Here is a 17,888-nt window from a genome sequence, read left to right on the forward strand (position 1 = left end):
CTCTACCTAGCCTGACGTGGTGGCGGTGCTCTCCCTAGCCTGACGTGGTGGCGGTGCTCTCCCTAGCCTGACGTAGTGGCGGTGCTCTCCCTAGCCTGACGTGGTGGCGGTACTCTCCCTAGCCTGACGTGGTGGCGGTGCTCTCCCTAGCCTGACTTGGTGGCGGTGCTCTCCCTAGCAGGACGTGGCGGTGCTCTCCCTAGCAGGACGTGGCGGTGCTCTCCCTAGCCTGACGTGGTGGCGGTACTCTCCCTAGCCTGACGTGGTGGCGGTGCTCTCCCTAGCCTGACTTGGTGGCGGTGCTCTCCCTAGCCTGACTTGGTGGCGGTGCTCTCCCTAGCAGGACGTGGCGGTGCTCTCCCTAGCAGGACGTGGCGGTGCTCTCCCTAGCAGGACGTGGCGGTGCTCTCCCTAGCAGGACGTGGCGGTGCTCTCCCTAGCAGGACGTGGCGGTGCTCTCCCTAGCAGGACGTGGCGGTGCTCTCCCTAGCAGGACGTGGCGGTGCTCTCCCTAGCAGGACGTGGCGGTGCTCTCCCTAGCAGGACGTGGCGGTGCTCTCCCTAGCAGGACGTGGCGGTGCTCTCCCTAGCAGGACGTGGCGGTGCTCTCCCTAGCAGGACGTGGCGGTGCTCTCCCTAGCCTGACGTGGTGGCGGTGCTCTCCCTAGCCTGACGTGGTGGCGGTGCTCTCCCTAGCCTGACGTGGTGGCGGTGCTCTCCCTAGCCTGACGTGGTGGCGGTGCTCTCCCTAGCAGGACGTGGCGGTGCTCTCCCTAGCAGGACGTGGCGGTGCTCTCCCTAGCAGGACGTGGCGGTGCTCTCCCTAGCAGGACGTGGCGGTGCTCTCCCTAGCAGGACGTGGCGGTGCTCTCCCTAGCAGGACGTGGCGGTGCGCTCCCTAGCAGGACGTGGTGGCGGTGCTCTCCCTAGCAGGACGTGGTGGCGGTGCTCTCCCTAGCCTGACTTGGTGGCGGTGCTCTCCCTAGCCTGACTTGGTGGCGGTGCTCTCCCTAGCAGGACGTGGCGGTGCTCTCCCTAGCAGGACGTGGTGGTGCTCTCCCTAGCAGGACGTGGCGGTGCTCTCCCTAGCAGGACGTGGCGGTGCTCTCCCTAGCAGGACGTGGTGGTGCTCTCCCTAGCAGGAGTAAACACTAATACACGACGTTCACACAGTAATGGACCACAAAAGCCCACCAGCAGTCAGCACTCCAGAGCCAATCAGACTGCTGAACCCTGGGGTTGGTCTCTGGACTAGTTACACAATCTAGGATTTTAATGGCCTGGTGGAGCTGAGGCCTCTCCAACCAAATGAAGGATTTTAATGGCCTGGTGGAGCTGAGGCCTCTCCAACCAAATGAAGGATTTTAATGGCCTGGTGGAGCTGAAGCCTCTCCAACCAAATGAAGGATTTTAATGGCCTGGTGAAACTGAGGCCTCTCCAACCAAAAGAAGGTGTCCCAAATTGCACCCTATTCCCCATAAAGAGCACTACTTTAAGCCAAGGATCTGGTCAAAAGCAGTGCACTATGTAGGGAAAAGGGTGCCGGTTGGGAGGCCCCCCTAGTCTCTGCTAGCCACTCTCTGCCAGGATATTGTTCTCTCCCTCTCCATCCCTCAGCAGATCCAGGGCATTTCAGCACAGTGAAATATATCTCTGAGCTGTATCCCATCCAGTCAATCACTAGACAAATGGTTTTCCCCCAATCTAGCCATCCTATCTCTGCCAGGGTATCCTCTCTCTGCCATTGTACCCTCTCTCCCTTGGCCTCCACAGGTAACCTCTCTCCGCCAGGGTACCCTCTCTCCCTTGGCCTCCACAGCTATCCTCTCTCTGCCAGGGTACCCTCTCTCTGCCAGGGTACCCCCTCTCTGCCAGGGTACCCTCTCTCCCTTGGCCTCCACAGCTATCCTCTCTCCGCCAGGGTTCCCTCTCTTCCTTGGCCTCCACAGGTATCCTCTCTCCGCCAGGGTATCCTCTCTCCCGTGGCCTCCACAGCTATCCTCTCTCCGCCAGGGTTCCCTCTCTTCCTTGGCCTCCACAGGTATCCTCTCTCCGCCAGGGTATCCTCTCTTCCTTGGCCTCCACAGCTATCCTCTCTCTGCCAGGGTACCCTCTCTCCCTTGGCCTCCACAGCTATCCTCTCTCTGCCAGGGTACCCTCTCTCCCTTGGCCTACACAGCTTTCCTCTCTCTGCCAGGGTACCCTCTCTCCGCCAGGGTATCCTCTCTCCCTTGGCCTCCACAGCTATCCTCTCTCTGCCAGGGTATCCTCTCTCCCTTGGCCTCCACAGCTATCCTCTCTCTGCCAGGGTATCCTCTCTCCCTTGGCCTCCACAGCTATCCTCTCTCTGCCAGGGTATCCTCTCTCCCTTGGCCTCCACAGCTATCCTCTCTCTGCCAGGGTATCCTCTAACCACCAAGGTACCCTTTCTTCCTTGGCCTCCACAGCTATCCTCTCTCCACCGGGGTACACCCTCTTCCTTGGCCTCCACAGCTATCCTCTCTCTGCCAGGGTATCCTCTCTCCGCCAGGGTACCCTCTCTCTCCCTTGGCCTCCACAGCTATCCTCTCTCTGCCAGGGAATCCTCTAACCGCCAAGGTACCCTTTCTTCCTTGGCCTCCACAGCTATCCTCTCTCCACCAGGTTATCCTCTCTCCCTTGGCCTCCACAGCTATCCTCTCTCCACCAGGGTTGCCTCTCTTCCTTGGCCTCCACAGGTATCCTCTCTCTGCCAGGGTACCCTCTCTCCCTTGGCCTCCACAGCTATCCTCTCTCCGCCAGGGTATCCTCTCTCCCTTGGCCTCCACAGCTATCCTCTCTCTGTCCAGGGTACCCTCTCTCCCTTGGCCTACACAGCTATCCTCTCTCTGCCAGGGTACCCTCTCCTCCTTGGCCTCCACAGCTATCCTCTCTCCGCCAGGGTATCCTGCCTCCACAGGTATCCTCTCTCCGTCCAGGGTGCTCTCTCTCCCTTGGCCTCCACAGCTATCCTCGCTCTGCCATGGTACCCTCTCTCCCTTGGTCTCCACAGCTATCCTCTCTCTGCCAGAGTATCCTCTCTCTGCCAGGGTACCCTCTCTCCCTTGGCCTCCACAGCTATCCTCTCTCCGCCAGGGTATCCTCTCTCCCTTGGCCTCCACAGCTATCCTCTCTCTGTCCAGGGTACCCTCTCTCCCTTGGCCTACACAGCTATCCTCTCTCTGCCAGGGTACCCTCTCCTCCTTGGCCTCCACAGCTTTCCTCTCTCTGCCAGGGTACCCTCTCTCCGCCAGGGTATCCTCTCTCCCTTGGCCTCCACAGCTATCCTCTCTCTGCCAGGGTATCCTCTCTCCCTTGGCCTCCACAGCTATCCTCTCTCTGCCAGGGTATCCTCTCTCCCTTGGCCTCCACAGCTATCCTCTCTCTGCCAGGGTATCCTCTCTCCCTTGGCCTCCACAGCTATCCTCTCTCTGCCAGGGTATCCTCTCTCCCTTGGCCTCCACAGCTATCCTCTCTCTGCCAGGGTATCCTCTAACCACCAAGGTACCCTTTCTTCCTTGGCCTCCACAGCTATCCTCTCTCCACCGGGGTACACTCTCTTCCTTGGCCTCCACAGCTATCCTCTCTCTGCCAGGGTATCCTCTCTCCGCCAGGGTACCCTCTCTCTCCCTTGGCCTCCACAGCTATCCTCTCTCTGCCAGGGAATCCTCTAACCGCCAAGGTACCCTTTCTTCCTTGGCCTCCACAGCTATCCTCTCTCCACCAGGTTATCCTCTCTCCCTTGGCCTCCACAGCTATCCTCTCTCCACCAGGGTTGCCTCTCTTCCTTGGCCTCCACAGCTATCCTCTCTCTGCCAGGGTACCCTCTCTCCCTTGGCCTCCACAGCTATCCTCTCTCCGCCAGGGTATCCTCTCTCCCTTGGCCTCCACAGCTATCCTCTCTCTGTCCAGGGTACCCTCTCTCCCTTGGCCTACACAGCTATCCTCTCTCTGCCAGGGTACCCTCTCCTCCTTGGCCTCCACAGCTATCCTCTCTCCGCCAGGGTATCCTGCCTCCACAGGTATCCTCTCTCCGTCCAGGGTGCTCTCTCTCCCTTGGCCTCCACAGCTATCCTCGCTCTGCCATGGTACCCTCTCTCCCTTGGTCTCCACAGCTATCCTCTCTCTGCCAGAGTATCCTCTCTCTGCCAGGGTACCCTCTCTCCCTTGGCCTCCACAGCTATCCTCTCTCCGCCAGGGTATCCTCTCTCCCTTGGCCTCCACAGCTATCCTCTCTCTGTCCAGGGTACCCTCTCTCCCTTGGCCTACACAGCTATCCTCTCTCTGCCAGGGTACCCTCTCCTCCTTGGCCTCCACAGCTATCCTCTCTCCGCCAGGGTATCCTGCCTCCACAGGTATCCTCTCTCCGTCCAGGGTGCTCTCTCTCCCTTGGCCTCCACAGCTATCCTCGCTCTGACATGGTACCCTCTCTCCCTTGGTCTCCACAGCTATCCTCTCTCTGCCAGAGTATCCTCTCTCTGCCAGGGTACCCTCTCTCCCTTGGCCTCCACAGCTATCCTCTCTCCACCAGGGTTCCCTCTCTTCCTTGGCCTCCACAGCTATCCTCTCTCTGCCAAGGTATCCTCTCTGCTTTGGCCTCCACAGGTATCCTCTCTCTGCCAGGGTACCCTCTCTCCCTTGGCCTCCACAGCTACCCTCTCTCCCTTGGCCTCCACAGCTATCCTCTCTCTGCCAGGGTACCCTCTCTCCCTTGGCCTCCACAGCTATCCTCTCTCCACCAGGGTTCCCTCTCTTCCTTGGCCTCCACAGCTATCCTCTCTCTGCCAAGGTATCCTCTCACTGCCAGGGTATCCTCTCTGCTTTGGCCTCCACAGGTATCCTCTCTCTGCCAGGGTACCCGCTCTCTGCCAGGGTACCCTCTCTCCCTTGCCCTCCACAACAGCATTTTATTGATATATTTGCATTTCTTTAACTAGTCATTGAGAACACATTCTACTCTACAATGATGACCTCAACAACAGAGCACAGCAGAGTGAAATGCATCCCAAAGCTCTATCCCCAGCCAGTCAGGGGATGAGAAGGAGGAGTTAACAGGAGGAGAAACACTGGGAATCCCACCCTCCATCAGCCCATAGTCATCCCAGAGAGAAGCTACAGCTGCCAGTCTCTCTGTGTGCATTAATGGTATTCTATACATCTGACTCCGACCTCCAAAAAAGGTCAGATGTGGACATAATTGCTGAACAACACTGTCTGATATGGCCACTGAACAGTCCCAAATGGCGCCTTATCCCCTATAAAGTGCACTACTTTTGACCAGCGCCCCATGGGAAGAGGTTGCCATTTCTGACAGATCCTTAGAGTAGGAGTTATAGAAAACCTATTATTCTCCCTAACCACAATATAGAAGGCCTAACAGGATGATGCTGCTCCAGTGTTCTATATGACAGACCTAACAGGATGCTGCTCCAGTGTTCTATATGACAGACCTAACAGGATGCTGCTCCAGTGTTCTATGACAGACCTAACAGGATGCTGCTCCAGTGTTCTATATGACAGACCTAACAGGATGCTGCTGCTGCTCCAGTGTTCTATATGACAGACCTAACATGATGCTGCTCCAGTGTTCTATATGACAGACCTAACATGATGCTGCTCCAGTGTTCTATATGACAGACCTAACAGGATGCTGCTCCAGTGTTCTATATGACAGACCTAACAGGATGCTGCTCCAGTGTTCTATATGACAGGCCTAACATGATGCTGCTCCAGTGTTCTATATGACAGACCTAACAGGATGCTGCTCCAGTGTTCTATATGACAGACCTAACAGGATGCTGCTCCAGTGTTCTATATGACAGACCTAACAGGATGCTGCTCCAGTGTTCTATATGACAGACCTAACAGGATGCTGCTGCTGCTCCAGTGTTCTATATGACAGACCTAACATGATGCTGCTCCAGTGTTCTATATGACAGACCTAACATGATGCTGCTCCAGTGTTCTATATGACAGGCCTAACAGGATGCTGCTCCAGTGTTCTATATGACAGACCTAACAGGATGCTGCTCCAGTGTTCTATATGACAGACCTAACAGGATGCTGCTGCTGCTCCAGTGTTCTATATGACAGACCTAACATGATGCTGCTCCAGTGTTCTATATGACAGGCCTAACATGATGCTGCTCCAGTGTTCTATATGACAGACCTAACATGATGCTGCTCCAGTGTTCTATATGACAGACCTAACATGATGCTGCTCCAGTGTTCTATATGACAGGCCTAACAGGATGCTGCTCCAGTGTTCTATATGACAGACCTAACAGGATGCTGCTCCAGTGTTCTATATGACAGACCTAACAGGATGCTGCTGCTGCTCCAGTGTTCTATATGACAGACCTAACATGATGCTGCTCCAGTGTTCTATATGACAGGCCTAACATTATGCTGCTCCAGTGTTCTATATGACAGACCTAACATGATGCTGCTCCAGTGTTCTATATGACAGACCTAACATGATGCTGCTCCAGTGTTCTATATGACAGACCTAACATGATGCTGCTCCAGTGTTCTATATGACAGACCTAACATGATGCTGCTCCAGTGTTCTATATGACAGACCTAACAGGATGCTGCTCCAGTGTTCTATATGACAGACCTAACAGGATGCTGCTCCAGTGTTCTATATGACAGACCTAACATGATGCTGCTCCAGTGTTCTATATGACAGGCCTAACATGATGCTGCTCCAGTGTTCTATATGACAGACCTAACATGATGCTGCTCCAGTGTTCTATATGACAGACCTAACAGGATGCTGCTCCAGTGTTCTATATGACAGACCTAACAGGATGCTGCTGCAGTGTTCTATATGACAGACCTAACAGGATGCTGCTGCTGCTCCAGTGTTCTATATGACAGACCTAACAGGATGCTGCTGCTGCTCCAGTGTTCTATATGACAGACCTAACATGATGCTGCTCCAGTGTTCTATATGACAGACCTAACATGATGCTGCTCCAGTGTTCTATATGACAGGCCTAACAGGATGCTGCTCCAGTGTTCTATATGACAGACCTACAGTACGTCAGGGGGTTTCCTACTGTATCTTACAGTACGTCAGGGGGTTACCTACTATATCTTACAGTACATCAGGGGTTTACCTACTATATCTTACAGTACATCGGGGGTTACAGTACATCAGGGGGTTACCTACTATATCTTACAGTACATCAGGGGTTTTCCTACTGTAGTTTACAGTACATCAGGGGGTTACAGTACATCAGGGGGTTTCAGTACATCAGGGGGTTACCTACTGTATCTTACAGTACATCAGGGGGTTTCAGTACATCAGGGGGTTTCCTACTGTAGCTTACAGTACATCAGGGGGTTACAGTATATCAGGGGGGTACAGTACATCAGGGGTCCCTAATTTATCTTACAGTACATCAGGGGGTTACCTACTGTAGCTTACAGTACATCAGGGGGTTTCAGTACATCAGGGGGTTTCCTACTGTAGCTTACAGTATATCAGGGGGTTTCAGTACATCAGGGGGTTACCTTACAGTACATCAGGGGGTTACCTTACAGTACATCAGGGGGTTACAGTACATCAGGGGGTTTCAGTATATCAGGGGGTTTCAGTACATCAGGGGGTTTCCTACTGTATCTTACAGTACTTCAGGGGGTTTCAGTACATCAGGGGGTTTCAGTACATCAGGGGGTTTCCTACTGTATCTTACAGTATTTCAGGGGGTTTCAGTACATCAGTGGGTTTCCTACTGTAGCTTACAGTACATCAGGGGGTTTCAGTACATCAGGGGGTTTCAGTACATCAGGGGGTTTCAGTACATCAGGGGGTTTCCTACTGTATCTTACAGTACATCAGGGGGTTTCAGTACATCAGGGGGTTTCCTACTGTATCTTACAGTACATCAGGGGGTTTCAGTACATCAGGGGGTTTCAGTACATCAGGGGGTTTCAGTACATCAGGGGGTTTCAGTACATCAGGGGGTTTCAGTACATCAGGGGGTTTCAGTACATCAGGGGGTTTCCTACTGTATCTTACAGTACATCAGGGGGTTTCAGTACATCAGGGGGTTTCAGTACATCAGGGGGTTTCAGTACATCAAGGTCCCTACTGTATCTTACAGCAGGCCTCTGACTGGAGCCTTGTTTTCTAGCTCATCTGTGTCCTGTACCCCTAACTGTTTTTGTCCAGAACTGCTGCTTCGTCCCTGCCGAGGTATCTCTCTCTCTCGTCTCCGGGTATAATCTAGCCCACTGTGATTCCTGCGTAGTTAGCTTCTGGAGCGAATGGTGTAAATCTCAGGCCCCCTCTGTGCTTCAGAGTGCTTCAGAGACTGAGAGACAGGCCCAGGGCAGGTTGTTGAGGCACAGAGCTCGTGGAGGCTATTCTCAACTTCCACAGCAGCAGGAGCTGAGCACGCGAGAGAGAGAGAGAGCGAGAGCGATGTCCTATCCCTGCTGAGAGCCTGTTCAGCCTGGGACACCAATAGAAGAAAGGATGATGGATGGAGCTATGCCGAATATCCCAACTAGCCGCCACACTCCTGAACAATACTTCAAGATAGTTCAATTGATGATAGTGTTTAACATGAAGGGTCCTAGTTTTGAGAAATAAAGTATTTTCTAATTATCAATAATATGACTAATGATATTATTAAACTGTTACTTGTGAAGCAAGAGTCCCTCACTTTAAATCTTCAACATACTTTGATTATTTGGAGAGTTCCTCCTTCTAAACTGTTGAAGATAGAAACATAATTCAAACTTTAAACCGTGCAGACCGGTCTGGAATAGTTTGTATACAAACACGACATCGGACACCCCTTCAAATGAGTGGATTCTATTTCAGCCACACAGGTTGCTGACAGGTTTATAAAATCGAGTACACGGCCATGCAATCTCCATAGACAAACATTGGCAGTAGAATGGCCTTACTGAAGAGCTCAGTGACGCTCAACGTGGCACCGTCAGAGGATGCCACCTTTCCAACAAGTCAGTTCGTCGCATTTCTGCCCTGCTAGAGCTGCCCCAGGTCATCTGTCAGTGTTATTGTTAAGTGGAAATGTCTAGGAGCATCAACGGCTCAACCGTGAAGAGGAAGGCCACACAACAGGACCGCCGAGTGCTGAAGTGTGTAGCATGTCAAAATTGTCTGTACTTTGTTGCACCGAGTCCCAAACTGCCTCAGTGTCTGACCTCACTAATGCTTTTGTGACTGAATGGAAGCAAGTCCCTGAAGCAATGTTCCAACATCTAGTGGAAAGCCTTCCCAGAAGAGTAGAGGCTGTTATAGCAGCAATGTTCCAACATCTAGTGGAAAGCCTTCCCAGAAGAGTAGAGACTGTTATAGCAGCAATGTTCCAACATCTAGTGGAAAGCCTTCCCAGAAGAGTAGAGGCTGTTATAGCAGCAAAAGGGGGGGACCAACTCTATAATTAACACTCATAATTTTGGAATGAGACGTTCAAAGAGCAGTTGTCCACATAACGTTGTTGGTCATGTAGTGCATCTTATATACGTTTTATTCCTTCCTTCACTTTCATGGGATTTCCACAACTTTCTAAAAAGGTCCCATTGTGAAATCACCTCTAACATTCCATTTGCTGTAAACAACTTTTGACACAGATTAGCAACTTTGACCACTTTGCCAACATGTTAGAGGGTACAACATCTTCCTCTACTTCTCTGCTATTCAAATCTGAAAATCAGAACAATAGCTTCTAACCAATCAAAAGGTAGAGGGATTTTAGCAACCAATCAACTGCTTTCAATAGCGATGCAGTAAGTCATGGCAGAAGCAGATTCATTACTCACCAGCAACAGCTGCAAATTCCAAGTACAATCACATTTTGAAGTTCACTTTCATTGATTTGTCTAACACTATCATAAATCTAGCAAATACATTTTGTGGGTCAGAGTGCAATATTTATTTAGTTTCATAAAACTAACGTTTGATAGCGTGTTTCTCTCACACACTGGCTTAAGCCATGGATGGAGCAGGCCTGCCAAGGCAAATGCAGGGGGTTGCCTAGCTACATGTGCCTTGGAGACAGCCTTCGCATAGGATTACTACTGACCGCAGTGCAGACCCACGCAGCCAGGGACCTACGCAGCCAGGGACCCACGGACCCACACAGCCACTGCTCTGGTCTGTACTAGAAAGTATAACTACTTAAATGTTCATAAATTAGCATATATAATACCCACCAACAACAGACACTTCTGGTGGGAAACATGAAAGCACCGCCGACCCAACCATAGAGCCAGCCATCGACCCAACCATAGAGCCAGCCATCGACCCAACCATAGAGCCAGCCATCGACCCAACCATAGAGCCAGCCATCGACCCAACCATAGAGCCAGCCATCGACCCAACCATAGAGCCAGCCATCGACCCAACCATAGAGCCAGCCATCGACCCAACCATAGAGCCAGCCATCGACCCAACCATAGAGCCAGCCATCGACCCAACCATAGAGCCAGCCATCGACCCAACCATAGAGCCAGCCATCGACCCAACCATAGAGCCAGCCATCGACCCAACCATAGAGCCAGCCATCGACCCAACCATAGAGCCAGCCATCGACCCAACCATAGAGCCAGCCATCGACCCAACCATAGAGACAGCCATCAACCAAGGCCTCCACCTCCCCAACTCATACTGCACAACTACCCTGTATAAATACAGTATCAATCACCAGTTGAAGAACACCTACACATTCCAGGGTTTATCTTTAGTTTTACTATTTTCTACATTGTAACTTTAATTTTAGTAGCCACCCTTTGCCTTGATGCTTTGGACAATCTTGAATAAAAATATAGAAATGCAACATAGTTACAGAAATCAGTAAATAAATGTAAATAAATTCATTTGGCCTTAATCTATAGATTTCACATGACTGGGAACACAGACATGCATCTGTTGGTCGCAATAATAGTAAATAAGAGACACATTTGATAAAATACTATAAAGAAAGTACCAACGTTTTGGTGTAATGTGCAACACGTGTGTGTGTGTGGTGTGTGTGTGGTGTGTGTGTGTGGGTGTGTGTGTGTGTGGGGTGTGTGTGGTGTGTGTGGTGTGTGGTGTGTGTGGTGTGTGTGGTGAGTGTGTGTGTGGTGTGTGTGTGTGGTGTGTGTGTGTGTGGGGTGTGTGTGGTGTGTGTGGTGTGTGGTGTGTGTGTGTGTGTGGTGTGTGTGTGGTGTGTGTGGTGTGTGGTGTGTGTGTGTGTGTGTGTGTGGTGTGTGTGGTGAGTGTGTGTGTGGTGTGTGTGTGTGGTGTGTGTGTGTGTGGGTGTGTGTGGTGTGTGTGGTGTGTGGTGTGTGTGTGTGTGTGGTGTGTGTGTGTGGTGTGTGTGTGTGTGGGTGTGTGTGGTGTGTGTGGTGTGTGGTGTGTGTGTGTGTGTGTGTGTGGTGTGTGTGGTGAGTGTGTGTGTGTGTGTGTGTGTGTGGTGTGTGTGTGTGTGGTGTGTGTGTGTGTGTGTGTGTGTGTGTGTGTGTGTGTGTGTGTGGTGTGTGTGTGTGTGTGTGTGTGTGGTGTGTGTGTGTGTGGTGTGTGTGTGGTGTGTGTGTGTGTGTGTGTGTGTGTGTGTGTGTGGTGTGTGTGTGTGTGTGTGGTGTGTGTGTGTGTGTGTGTGTGTGTGTGGTGTGTGTGGTGAGTGTGTGTGTGGTGTGTGTGTGTGGTGTGTGTGTGTGTGGGGTGTGTGTGGTGTGTGTGGTGTGTGGTGTGTGTGTGTGTGTGGTGTGTGTGTGTGGTGTGTGTGTGTGGGGTGTGTGTGGTGTGTGTGGTGTGTGGTGTGTGTGTGTGTGTGGTGTGTGGTGTGTGTGTGTGCGTGTGGTGTGTGTGTGTGGTGTGTGGTGTGTGTGTGTGCGTGTGGTGTGTGTGTGTGGTGTGGGGTGTGTGTGTGTGGTGTGGGGTGTGTGTGTGTGGTGTGTGCGTGTGGTGTGTGTGTGTGGTGTGTGTGTGGTGTGTGTGTGGTGTGTGGTGTGTGTGGTGAGTGCGTGTGTGGTGTGTGTGGTGCGTGTGGTGTGGTGTGGTGAGTGCGTGTGTGGGTGTGTGGTGTGGTGTGTGGTGTGGTGTGGTGTGTGTGGTGAGTGCGTGTGTGGTGTGTGTGGTGTGGTGTGTGGTGTGGTGTGTGTGGTGTGTGGTGTGTGGTGTGTGTGTGGTGTGTGGTGTGTGGTGTGTGGTGTGTGGTGTGTGGTGTGTGGTGTGTGGTGTGGTGTGTGGTGTGTGGTGTGGTGTGGTGTGTGGTGTGGTGTGGTGTGTGTGGTGTGGTGTGTGGTGTGTGTGGTGTGTGGTGTGTGGTGTGTGGTGTGTGGTGTGTGTGGTGTGTGTGTGTGGTGTGTGGTGTGTGTGGTTGGTGTGTGGTGTGGTGTGGTGTGTGTGTGTGTGTGGTGTGTGGTGTGTGGTGTGTGGTGTGTGGTTGGTGAGTGCGTGTGTGGTGTGTGTGGTGTGTGGTGTGTGGTGTGTGGTTGGTGAGTGCGTGTGTGGTGTGTGTGGTGTGTGGTTGGTGAGTGCGTGTGTGGTGTGTGTGGTGTGTGTGGTGTGGTGTGGTGTGTGGTGTGTGTGGTGTGGTGTGTGGTGTGGTGTGTGGTGTGTGGTGTGTGTGTGTGGTGTGGTGTGTGGTGTGTGTGTGTGTGTGTGGTGTGGTGTGTGTGGTGTGTGTGGTGTGTGTGGTGTGTGTGTGTGGTGTGGTGTGTGGTGTGTGTGGTGTGTGTGGTGTGTGGTGTGTGGTTGGTGTGTGTGTGGTGTGTGGTTGGTGTGTGTGTGGTGTGTGTGGTGTGTGGTGTGTGGTGTGTGGTGTGGTGTGGTGTGTGTGGTGAGTGCGTGTGTGGTGTGTGTGGTGTGGTGTGTGGTGTGGTGTGTGTGGTGTGTGTGGTGTGGTGTGTGGTGTGGTGTGTGTGGTGTGTGTGTGGTGTGTGTGTGGTGTGTGGTGTGTGGTGTGTGGTGTGTGGTGTGTGGTGTGTGTGGTGTGTGTGTGTGGTGTGTGGTGTGTGTGGTTGGTGTGTGGTGTGGTGTGGTGTGGTGTGTGTGTGTGTGTGTGTGTGGTGTGTGGTGTGTGGTGTGTGGTTGGTGAGTGCGTGTGTGGTGTGTGTGGTGTGTGGTGTGTGGTGTGTGGTTGGTGAGTGCGTGTGTGGTGTGTGTGGTGTGTGGTTGGTGAGTGCGTGTGTGGTGTGTGTGGTGTGTGTGGTGTGGTGTGGTGTGTGGTGTGTGTGGTGTGGTGTGTGGTGTGTGTGGTGTGGTGTTGTGGTGTGTGTGTGTGGTGTGGTGTGTGGTGTGTGTGGTGTGTGGTGTGTGTGGTGTGGTGTGTGTGGTGTGTGTGGTGTGTGTGGTGTGTGGTGTGTGTGGTGTGTGGTGTGTGTGGTGTGTGGTGTGTGGTGTGGTGTGTGGTGTGTGTGTGGTGTGTGTGGTGTGTGTGTGGTGTGTGTGTGTGGTGTGGTGTGTGGTGTGTGGTGTGTGTGGTGTGTGTGGTGTGTGGTGTGGTGTGTGGTGTGTGTGGTGTGTGTGGTGTGTGGTGTGTGTGGTGTGTGGTGTGTGGTGTGTGTGTGTGTGGTGTGTGTGGTGTGTGGTGTGTGGTGTGGTGTGTGGTGTGTGTGTGGTGTGTGTGTGGTGTGGTGTGTGGTGTGGTGTGTGGTGTGGTGGTGTGGTTGGTGGTGTGTGGTGTGTGGTTGGTGTGTGTGGTGTGTGGTGTGTGGTGTGTGTGTGTGGTGTGTGGTTGGTGTGTGTGGTTGGTGTGTGTGGTGTGTGGTGTGTGGTGTGTGGTGTGTGTGTGGTGTGTGTGTGGTGTGTGTGGTGTTGTGGTGTGTGGTGTGTGTGGTGTGTGTGGTGTGTGTGGTGTGTGTGGTGTGTGTGGTGTGTGTGGTGTGTGTGGTGTGGGTGGTGTGGGTGGTGTGGTGTGGTGTGTGTGTGGTGTGTGGTGTGTGTGGTGTGTGGTGTGTGTGGTGTGTGTGGTGTGGGTGGTGTGGGTGGTGTGGGTGGTGTGTGTGGTGTGTGGTGTGTGTGTGTGTGGTGTGTGTGGTGTGTGTGGTGTGTGTGGTGTGTTGTGGTGTGGTGTGTGGTGTGTTGTGGTGTGTGTGGTGTGTGTGTGTGGTGTGTGGTGGTGAGTGGTGTGTGGTGTGTGTGGTGTGTGGTGTGTGTGGTGTGTGGTTGGTGAGTGCGTGTGTGGTGTGTGTGGTGTGTGGTTGGTGAGTGCGTGTGTGGGTGTGTGGTGTGTGTGGTGTGGTGTGGTGTGGTGTGTGGTGTGGTGTGTGGTGTGTGTGGTGTGTGGTGTGTGTGGTGTGTGGTGTGTGGTTGGTGTGTGTGGTGTGTGGTTGGTGTGTGGTTGGTGTGTGGTTGGTGTGTGTGGTGTGTGGTGTGTGGTGTGGTGTGGTGTGTGGTGTGTGTGTGGTGTGTGTGGTGTGTGTGGTGTGTGGTGTGTGTGGTGTGTGGTGTGTGGTGTGGTGTGTGTGGTGTGTGTGGTGTGGGTGGTGTGGTGTGGTGTGTGTGGTGTGTGTGTGGTGTGTGTGTGGTGTGGTGTGTGTGGTGTGTGTGGTGTGTGTGGTGTGGTGTGTGTGGTGTGTGGTGTGTGGTGTGTGTGTGTGTGTGGTGTGTGTGGTGTGTGTGGTGTGTGTGGTGGTGTGGTGTGCTGTGGTGTGGTGTGTGTGTGTGGTGTGTGTGTGTGTGGTGTGTGGTTGGTGAGTGCGTGTGTGGTGTGTGTGGTGTGTGGTGTGTGGTGTGTGGTTGGTGAGTGCGTGTGTGGTGTGTGTGGTGTGTGGTTGGTGAGTGCGTGTGTGGTGTGTGTGGTGTGGTGTGGTGTGGTGTGTGGTGTGGTGTGTGGTGTGTGTGGTGTGTGGTGTGTGGTGTGTGGTGTGTGGTTGGTGTGTGTGGTTGGTGTGTGTGGTGTGTGGTGTGTGGTGTGTGTGTGGTGTGTGGTGTGTGGTGTGTGTGTGGTGTGTGGTGTGTGGTGTGTGTGTGGTGTGTGTGGTGTGTGGTGTGTGGTGTGGTGTGGTGTGTGGTGTGTGTTGGTGTGTGTGGGTGTGTGGTGTGGTTGGTGTGTGTGTGGTGTGTGGTTGGTGTGTGTGGTGGTGTGTGGTTGGTGTGTGTGGTGTGTGGTGTGTGTGTGGTGTGTGGTGTGTGGTGTGTGGGTTGGTGTGTGTGGGGTGTGTGGTGTGTGGTGTGTGGTGTGGTGTGTGGTGTGTGGTGTGTGGTGTGTGGTGTGTGTGTGGTGTGTGGTGTGTGTGTGGTGTGTGTGTGTGTGTGGTGTGTGTGTGGTGTGTGTGTGTGTGGTGTGTGTGGTGTGTGTGGTGTGTGTGGTGTGTGTGGTGTGTGTGGTGTGGTTGGTTGTGTGTGGGGTGTGGTTGGTGTGTGTGGTGTGTGGTGTGTGGTGTGTGGTTGGTGTGTGTGGTGTGTGGTGTGTGTGTGTGGTGTGTGGTGTGTGTTTGGTGTGTGTGGTGTGTGGTTGGTGTGTGTGGTGTGTGTGGTGTGTGTGTGTGGTGTGTGGTGTGTGGTGTGTGGTGTGTGGTGTGTGGTGTGTGGTGTGTGTGTGGTGTGTGGTGTGTGTGGTGTGTGTGTGGTGTGTGTGGTGTGTGTGGTGTGTGGTGTGTGGTTGGTGTATGTGGTGGTGGTTGGTGTGTGGTTGGTTGTGTGTGTGGTTGGTGTGTGGTGTGTGTGGTGTGTGGTGTGTGGTGTGTGTGTGTGTGTGTGTGTGTGTGAACAGCATAAGATATGTACATTATAATGTCCTAACGCAATTCTTACCTTTGGTGTAGTTTAGCTGGGCAGCCAAGCTCACGGCCCTCAGTCTGTCAGGAAAACCCTGATGGTTAAAATCACCTTGAAGGAAGGAGAGAGAGAGAGAGGCCTTTATTCAGAGCAGAGAGTGCAGAACGATAATTCACGTGGATTCAAAGTAACGCTGAATATCAATCCACATAAACCCTCTGCTTTCTGCAGACTCAGCTAATTGTGACTGTTACTGTAGAATGTAATGGCAGCCTATCACCAATATAGTGCACTGCTTTTGAACAGATGAATCCTATCCAGGCCCTGGTCCAAAGTAGGGAATAGGAGCCATTTGGGACACGCCCATTGACTTCCCGGAAGCCCACGGGAGCCACACCAACAGAATAGCATTACTGAGCCCACGGGAGCCACACCAACAGAATAGCATTACTGAGCCCATGGGAGCCACACCAACAGAATAGCATTACTGAGCCCACGGGAGCCACACCAACAGAATAGCATTACTGAGCCCATGGGAGCCACACCAACAGAATAGCATTACTGAGCCCACGGGAGCCACACCAACAGAGTAGCATTACTGAGGCATCACCTCCCTGACCAAGGCCCTTCTCCCCTGATTGCTCAGTTTGGCCAAGCAGCGAACTCTAGGAAGAGTCTTGGTGGTTCCAAACTTCTTCCATTTAAGAATAGAGGCCACTCTGTCCTTGGGGACATTGAGTTTGGAATGTTTGCAAAAATGTCTAAAAACCTGTTTTTGATTTGTCATTATGGGGTATTGTGGGTAGACTGATGAGGGGAAAAAGCATTTAATCCCTTTTAGAATGAGGCTGTAACGTAAAACAATGTGGAACAAATCCCGGGGTCTGAATACTTTCCGAATGCACCGTATGCTCAATGGCCATGGAAGAACTGGTACATGTTCAGCTTCTAGGAATTGTGTTCAGATCCTTGCTACATGGGGCTGTGCATTATCATGCTGAAACGTGAGGTGGTACATGTTTAGCTTCTCTGAAAAATGTTTCTGCAGAAATTCTTCGGTTGTGTAAACCCAGTTTCATCAGCTGTCCGGGTGGCTGGTCTCAGACGATCCCACAGGTGAAGAAGCTGTCCGGGTGGCTGGTCTCAGACGATCCCACAGGTGAAGAAGCTGTCCGGGTGGCTGGTCTCAGACGATCCCACAGGTGAAGAAGCTGTCCAGGTGGCTGGTCGCAGGTGAAGAAGCTGGCTGTGGACGTCCTGAGCTGGCTGTGATTACACGTGGTCTGCGGTTATGAGGCCGGTTGGATGTAGTGCCAAATTCTCTAAAATGACTGTGGAGGCAACTTTGGTAGAGAACATCTCTGGTGGACATTCCTGCAGTCAGCATGCCAATTACACGCTCCCTCAAAACTTGAGACATCTGTGGCATTGTGTTGTGTGATAAAACTGTGCATTTTAGAGTGGCCTTTTACTGTCCCCAGCACAAGGTGCACCTGTGTAATGCTCATAAAGTTAAAGCTTCATGATAATCCAGCCACCTGACAGGTGCAGCATACCTTGTGAAAAATACTCACTAACAGGGATGTAAACACATTTGTGCACAACATTTTAGAGAAATAAGCTTTTTGTGTGTGTATGGAACATTTCTGGGATCCTATATTTCAGCTCATGAAACATCGATCCAACAGTGTATTTCAAAACTGTTCAGCTTCCGAAAAGTAAGGTCATGGAAGAACTCATGATTTAAGCATTTCACTGTGAGGTCCTGTTGTATTCAGCATTTCACTGTGAGGTCTACTACACCTGTTGTATTCAGCATTTCACTGTGAGGTCTACTACACCTGTTGTATTCAGCATTTCACTGTAAGGTCTACTACACCTGTTGTATTCAGCATTTCACTGTGAGGTCATGTTGTATTCAGCATTTCACTGTGAGGTCTACTACACCTGTTGTAGTCATCATTTCACTGTGAGGTCTACTACACCTGTTGTATTCAGCATTTCACTGTGAGGTCTACTACACCTGTTGTATTCAGCATTTCACTGTGAGGTCTACTACACCTGTTGTATTCAGCATTTCATTGTAAGGTCTACTACACCTGTTGTATTCAGCATTCCACACTATCCACCCACTAGAGATATCCACACTATCCACCCACTAGAGATATCCACACTATC

The 17,888-nt window shown here is 52.2% G+C and overlaps 1 protein-coding gene across 2 annotated transcripts in view; it reads right to left on the reverse strand.

The window, feature by feature from the left end:
* The window catches only part of LOC109877725 (ras-associated and pleckstrin homology domains-containing protein 1-like), a 173,586-nt gene that overhangs the window by 121,830 nt on the left and 33,868 nt on the right, over positions 1–17,888 (reverse strand). For both annotated transcript variants that reach the window (XM_031801757.1, XM_031801764.1), the window contains exon 2: positions 15,747–15,821. The gene's annotated coding sequence lies outside the window, so the exon portion shown is untranslated. The remainder of the gene's footprint in view (positions 1–15,746; positions 15,822–17,888) is intronic.

The sequence above is a fragment of the Oncorhynchus kisutch genome, linkage group LG2 (assembly GCF_002021735.2).
Source record: "Oncorhynchus kisutch isolate 150728-3 linkage group LG2, Okis_V2, whole genome shotgun sequence".
Lineage (NCBI taxonomy): Eukaryota > Metazoa > Chordata > Actinopteri > Salmoniformes > Salmonidae > Oncorhynchus > Oncorhynchus kisutch.